The sequence below is a fragment of the Bos indicus genome, chromosome 4 (assembly GCF_029378745.1).
Source record: "Bos indicus isolate NIAB-ARS_2022 breed Sahiwal x Tharparkar chromosome 4, NIAB-ARS_B.indTharparkar_mat_pri_1.0, whole genome shotgun sequence".
NCBI classification, from domain to species: Eukaryota; Metazoa; Chordata; class Mammalia; order Artiodactyla; family Bovidae; genus Bos; species Bos indicus.
In genome coordinates this window covers 24658142-24665789 of record NC_091763.1, presented here as the reverse complement: position 1 = coordinate 24665789, position 7648 = coordinate 24658142, and positions in this window count along the sequence as shown.

Below are 7648 nucleotides of genomic sequence, written 5' to 3'. Positions count from 1 at the left end.
TCCCATGGACGGAGGAGCCTGGTGGGCTGTAGTCCATGGGGTTGCTAGAGTCGGAAACGACTGAGTGACTTCACTTTCACTTTTCACTTTCATGCATTGGAAAAGGAAATGGCAACCCACTCCAGTGTTCTTGCCTGGAGAATCCCAAGGACAGGGGATCCTGGTGGGCTGCCATCTATGGGGTCGCACAGAGTCGGACACGACTGAAAGCGACTTAGCAGCAGTAGCAGCAGCATGATGAACTACAAGACCTTCCAGAACTAACACCCCAAGAAAAGATGTCATTTTCATCATAGGGGATTGGAATGCAAAGTAGGAAGTCCAGAGATCCCCGGAGTAACAGGCAAGTTTGGCCTTGGAGTACAAAATGATGCAGGGCAAAGGCTAACAGTTTTGCCAAGAGACACACTGGTCATAGCAAATACCCTCTTCCAACAACACAAGATGACACATGGACATCACCAGATGGTCAATACCGAAACCAGATTGATTATATTCTTTGCAGCTGAATATGGAAGAGCTCTAAACAGTCAGCAAAAATAAGACCTGGAGCTGACTGTGGCTCAGATCATGAACTCTCTATTGCAAAATTCAGATTTAAATTGAAGAAAGTAGGGAAAATCACTAGAATATTCAAGTATGACCTAAATCAAATCCCTTCCCTTACAGTGAAAGTGACAAATAGATTCAAGGAATTAGATCTGATAGACAGAGTGACTGAAGAACTATGGACAGAGGTTTGTGACACTGTACAGGAGGCAGAGATCAAAATCATTCCCAAGAAAAAGAAATGCAAAAAGGCAAAATGGTTGTCTGAGGAGGCCTTACAAATAGCTGAGAAAAGAAGAAAAGTGAAAGGCAAAGGAGAAAAGGAAAGATATACCCCTGTGAATGCAGAGTTCCAAAGAATAGCAAGGAGAGATAAGAAAGCCTTCCTCCAGTGATCAATGCAAAGAAATAAAGGAAAACAATAGAATGGGAAAGGCCAGAGATCTCACCAAGAAAATTAGAGGTACCCAGGGAACATCTCATGCAAAGATGGGCATAATTAAGGACAGAAACTGTATGTACCCATCAGAGGCAGAAGATATTAAGAAGAAGTGGCAAGAACACACAGAAGAACTATACAAAAAAGATCTTCATGACGCAGCTAAGCACGACGGTGTGATCACTCACCTAGAGCCAGACATCCTGGAATGTAAATTCAAGTGGGCCTTAGGAACCATCACTATGAAGAAAGTTAGTGGAAATTATGGAATTCCAGCTGAGCTATTTCAAATCCTAAAAGATGATGCTGTGAAAGTGCTGCACTCAATATGGCAGCAAATTGGAAAAACTCAGCAGTGGCCACAGGACTGGAAAAGGTCAGTTTTCATTTCAATCCCAAAGAAGGGCAATGCCAAAGAATGTTCAAATTGCTGCACAACTGCACTCATCTCACACACTAGGCTTCCCTGTGGCTCAGATGGTAAAGCGTCTGCCTGCAATATGGGAGACCTGGGTTCAATCCCTGGGCTGGGAAGAAGGAAATGGCAACCCACTCCAGTACCCTTGCTTAGAAAATCCCATGGACAGAGGAGCCTGGTAGGCTACAGTCCGTGGGGTTGCAAATAGTCAGACACAACTGAGCGACTTCACTTCACACGCTAGCAAAGTGATGCTTAAAAATTCTCCAAGCTAGGCTTCAGCAGTATGTGAACCAAGAACTTCCAGATGTTCAAGTTTGGATTCAGAAAAGGCAGAGGAAGCAGAGTTCAAATTGCCAACATCCGTTGGATGATAGAAAAAACAAGGGAATTTCAGAAAAACATCTACTTCTGCTTCACTGACTATGCTAAAGTCTTTGACTGTGTGGATCACAACAAACTGGAAAATTCTTAAAAAGATGGAAATACCATATCACCTTACCTGCTTCATGAGAAATCTGTATGCAGGTCAAGAAGCAATAGTTAGAACCAGACATGAAATGATGGGCTGGCTGCAAATTGGGAAAGGAGTATGTCAAGGATGAATATTGTCACCCTGCTTTGCATCATGCAAATGGCAGACTGGATGAAGAACAAGCTGGAATCAAGATTGCCAGGAGAAATATCAATAACCTCAGATATGGAGACAATGCCAACCTGATGGGAGAGAGAAAAGAGGAACCAAAGAGTCTCTTGATGAAAGTGAAAGAGGAGAGTGAAAAAACTGGCTTAAATTTCAACATTCAAAAAACCAAGATCATGGCATCGAGTCCCATCACTTCATGGGAAATAGATGGGGAAAAAATGGAAACAGTGACAGAGTTTACTTTTCTGGGCTCCAAAATCGCTGCAGATGGTGACTGCAGCCATGAAATTAAAAGGCACTCCCTCCTTGGAAGAAAAGCTATGATAAACCTAGATAGCATATTAAAAAGCAAAAAGACATTGCTGACAAAGGTCCGTTTAGTCAAAGCTATGGTTCTTTCAGTAGTCATGTATAGATGTGAAAGTTGGACCATAAAGAAAGCTGAGTGTTGAAGAATTGATGCTTTTGAACTGTGGTGTTGGAGAAGACTCTTGAGAGTCTCTTGGACAGCAAGGAGATCAAACCAGTCCATCTTGAAGGAAATCAGTCCTGAATATTCATTGGAAGGAGTGATGCTGAAGCTTCAATACTTTGGCCACCTGATGCAAAGAACTGACTCATTGGAAAAGCCCCTGATGCTGGGAATGATTGAAGGCTGGAGGAGAAGGGGACGACAGAGGATGAGATGGTTGGATGGCATCACTGACTCAATGGACACGAGTTTGAGCAAGCTCCAGGAGTTGGTGATGGACAGGGAAGCCTGCCACGCTGCAGTAGTCCATGGGGTTGCGCAGAGTCAGACACGACTGAGCAACTGAACTGAACTGAAGTGACTACTTATCTGAATCGTTTCAAAATAAACATACTAGCCATTTTTCCTATATTAAAAAAAGTTAACCTGTGAGGTATAGAAGCATGCACTAAATATATTCAAACACAAGCTACCACATCAATATTACTTATAATAGCTGTTCTCATTAACCTATTATACTCCAGCCTATGAACTATTACAAAAATCTTTAATCCAACAGTACCAACAGTAATAACATTAGCCCTAACCATAAAACTAGGATATCACCATTTGACTTCTGAGTACCTGAATTTACAAGGTATCCCAGTAACAGCAGGGTTAATCTTACTAACATGACAAAAACTGGCACGCTTGTCAGTGTTATACCAAGTCTCACTATCCATGATCCTAAGCCTACTATTCATTCATACTATTATAATTGAAGAAGGCAGACTGTACCAAACACAACTATGAAAAATTATAGCTTATTCATCAATTGCTCATATAGGGTGAATAAAAGCCATTCTATTGTATAATCAAACAGTTTTAAATCTACTCATTTGTAACAACATTTATCATATTTATAGTATTATTCACTTACAGCTTAGCCACCACCACACTATCAGATACATGAGATGAATACCCATTATTACACATGTCATTCTTATCCCCTATTAATAGGAGGGCTCACCTATTCCAACTTCCAAATATTCAAATAGTTTCACTTTCCCTTTATGTTTCCTAATTCTCCTCCTCGTCTTCACTCCAACCCCCTGCAGTTCCACCTGATGACCTCCAGACTATAAATATGCACCATTTGCCTGCAGATTGCAGCAAAAAATGTCACCAGAAACCCTTGTCATTCAACTTAAGTCGGTTCTAGATAGCCTTGTGTTTAAATCCAAATGTTTGCTCCCAATCTAAAGTGTTTCCGCAAGTCCATTTTCCCCCCAAAGCTGTCAATATTACAGTTTTATCATTTCAGGTATGCCTATGTCAGAGAAAGATGTTATTTTTATTTTTCTTTGTCTTAACACAAGTTTCTTTTCCCCTTCTGAACAAAGATGTTCCTCACAATGTATGAGCTACTTGTATGTAGTGATCATGTCTTATTCATTTCACGGTTCCAATGTTTAACCTCAGTTCAGTTCAGTCGCTCAGTCGTGTCTGACTCTTTGTGACCCCATGAATCACAGCACGCCAGGCCTCCCTGTCCATCACCAACTCCCGGAGTTCACTCAAACTCACGTCCATCGAGTCAGTGATGCCATCCAGCCATCTCATCCTCTGTCGTCCCCTTCTCCTCTTGCCCCCAATCCCTCCCAGCAGCAGGGTCTTTTCCAGTGAGTCATCTCTTCGCATGAGGTGGCCAAAGTACTGGAGTTTCAGCTTTAGCATCACTCCTTCCAAAGAAATCCCAGGGCTGATATCCTTTAGAATGGACTGGTTGGACCTCTAGTGCATGGCAAATAAGCAGTGGTCACAAAATGTTAATTGAATAAATACATAAATTTAAGCTAAATGAATGACTAGGAAGGTGGTGTGGGACTAAGGGAAAATTATTATAGCACCGAAACAAAACCAACAAAAATGAGTCAGTGACTACTTGAAATCCTAATCCTCATAAAAATCATACCACAACAGTCATTTTTTGCAGCCTACTCTGACTCTTGGGACAGGAAATGGATTTAGAGATGCTGTTATGTAGTCTGTATACACTGAAGTATCAATTTAAAATTTTTAAATAGGCATATTCATTACAGCACCCAAGTACACATGCTAGAATTCCAGTGGGGATTTTTTTTTTTTAACAGCTGCATGATAAATTTAGAAACACTACTAAAGTTGCCTGATGTTATCAAAAAAAAACCGAAAGAGAAGAAATGAATCATCTGACATAAGATGACTAAGAAGCAAACATTTTCCTATTAGTCAAATGACAAAATATGCAGCAAAAATTGAAGAAGCTTAAAAACAAGCAAAATCACAACACTGCTACAAAGCAGAAGAAAAGTATCAACCAAATAATAAACTGTTAATCCAAAACACAGATTTCAGCTCCTTTTGCATTTTCACCCGAAAGCCGGCAGGAAATCAGATTTCAACAATTTACTTTACGTAAGATGATAAGTGTGCCAGAAATATTTATTACAAACAATGGGGAGAATGCATCAGAAGACCACAGCTCGAGGTACTGGGAGGGCTGGCTGGAGTCCTATGGGGAACCAAGATTCTATGTTTGAGCCATCTACTAATATATTTTCTGAAAACAAGAGGCTGGGATTTTTTTCTTTTGCTCTTTTGTTAAATGAATTTTCTTAGTGTAAGTATACATATATTTATTAAAAACAAAGCTAAATAATACTAGTTTGATGAAAATAAGTTTATGTTTTAGGACTTTACACTGAAAACCATTTGAAATTGTGAACAAAATATGAGTTTTCTTTTTTCCAGTTCAATATTTTCAGGATATTCTGAAGGGAAATTTTCATTATTCAGAAGGGAATGATATGAATTTGTAGTTTAATTAAAGACAGTTCCCAATGTGGTGGGAGAGGAATCCTTCCCATTTGTGATGTATCCATAAATTATTTATTTACATTAACATAAATTACTATGAATTGCATGATAGATTTGTTACCTCTGTCTTCCTTGAAATTATCACAAACTGCACCCAAAATCATACTATAAGATGACAATTTTATGAGACTGCTCAAATATCCTTTCTTGAAACTTTTCTTTAATAGTAAAAAAATTTTCTATACTTGGCTTTTTAGACTTTAAATTGGCACCTAAGATGTTTCCATTTGGCTATGTATTATCTATTGTCAGTATTTGTTCAAGCATTTTTTCCAGTATTTTCATAAATATAATTCAAATATATTTCCTATTGTTACTATATTGGAATATGTTTTCTAAGAATATATTACAGATATTCAATACACATACCCCCCACATATGTATGTATATATACATTTTTTTTTGCATTCAGATCCTTAAGTAGCTTCAGTCATACAAAATTTTTGTTCTTTTAGAATTTTTTTCAGCATATAAAATTCTGCTTTGAGATGAGATCAAAGTTCTGTTCAATTAATATAATTGCCTAAAATTATGTTGAAATTCTCTTTATCAGTATTATTTTCAAATGAGTAAATTCAAATACACAAATTTAGAGAATAAAACAAGCCCTCATATTTCTATCACTCACCTTTAACAACTATCACCTCAGGACCCAGCTTCTTTCATATGTATTGGGTTGGCAAAACATTTGTCTGGATTTTTTCATAACAGCTTACAAAAAAACCTGAATGAACACTTAGGCCAACCCAGTATCTCTCCTTCTAAGACCTCTTAAAATTACTGTGACTTAAAACCTCCGCTGAAGCTGAAACTCCAATACTTTGGCCACCTGATGCAAGGAACCGACTGGCTGAAAAAGACCCTGAGGCTGGGAAAGATTGTAGGCAGGAGGAGAAGGGGACGACAGAGGATGAGATGGTTGGATGGCATCTTCCAACACGATGGACATGAGTCTGAGTAGGCTCCAGGAGTTGGTGATGGATAGGGAAGCCTAGTGTGCTGCAGTCCATGGGGTCGCAAAGAGTTGGACACAACTGAGCAACTGAACTGAACCGAAAACCTCCACTTCATATCATTCATTCATACATACCGAATGCTACTGAAGGATACTCTTCTCTTAAAAAAGAGATGGTGGGAGGGCAAAATAAAAGGGTAACTGATCCTAGCCATTCAGCCATGGGAATAACCATTAAAATCTGACTCTAAGTAAGATTCATAACTATTACATGAGTCACTTTTTAACTGTTTTATAAATAAGTCAAAGTTACCAGTTGTAAAACTCAAAATGTATTCAACCTGTGAATATGAGTTATACACCTTTTGGAGGTTTAAGGCTCCTTTTTCTCATGTGACAGCAGGTGTTTCTGTGTCCTTTTCATGATCAGTTCACACTTTGTCCTTTGGCTTTAGGATATGACACAAATCACATCAAAGCAAGGAAGAACCCAGAACCAACCCAGAAACCCTGAGTAACAGCCACTGAGAAAAGAAATGAGCTATCAAGCCATGAAGAGAGATAAGTGCATATTGTTAAGTGACTGGAGACAATCTGAAAAGACTATATACTCTATGATCCTAACTCTGACAATCTAGAAAAGACAGGTGGAGACAGTAAAAACATCAATGGTTTTCAAGGTTTGGGAAGAGGGAGGGATGAATAGGTAGAGCATCAGAGCATTTTAGGGCTTTATTTTTTAGCTTCTTAGTGAAACGATTCCGGAGAAGGCAATGGCACCCCACTCCAGTACTCTTGCCTGGAAAATCCCATGGACAGAGGAGCCTGGTAGGCTGCAGTCCATGGGGTCACTAAGAGTCGGGCACGACTGAGCGACTTCACTTTCATGCATTGGAGAAGGAAATGGCAACCCACTCCAGTGTTCTTACCTGGAGAATCCCAGGGACGGGGGAGCCCAGTGGGCTGCCGTCTATGGGGTCGCACAGAGTCGGACACGACTGAAGTGACTTAGCAGCAGCAGCAACAGTGAAACTATTCTGTAAGATACTATGACGGTGGATACATGTTATTATACATTTATTAGAACTCAGAAAATACCACACACAGACTGAACCCTAATGCATACTATGGATTTAAGTCAATAATAATGTATACATGTTGGCTCATTAATTGCGATAAATATATACCAAAAATGGAAGGTGTTAATAATAAAAGAAACTGGGGGAGAAGGGGTGTATGAGAACAGTCTGTACTTACTGCTCAATTTTTCT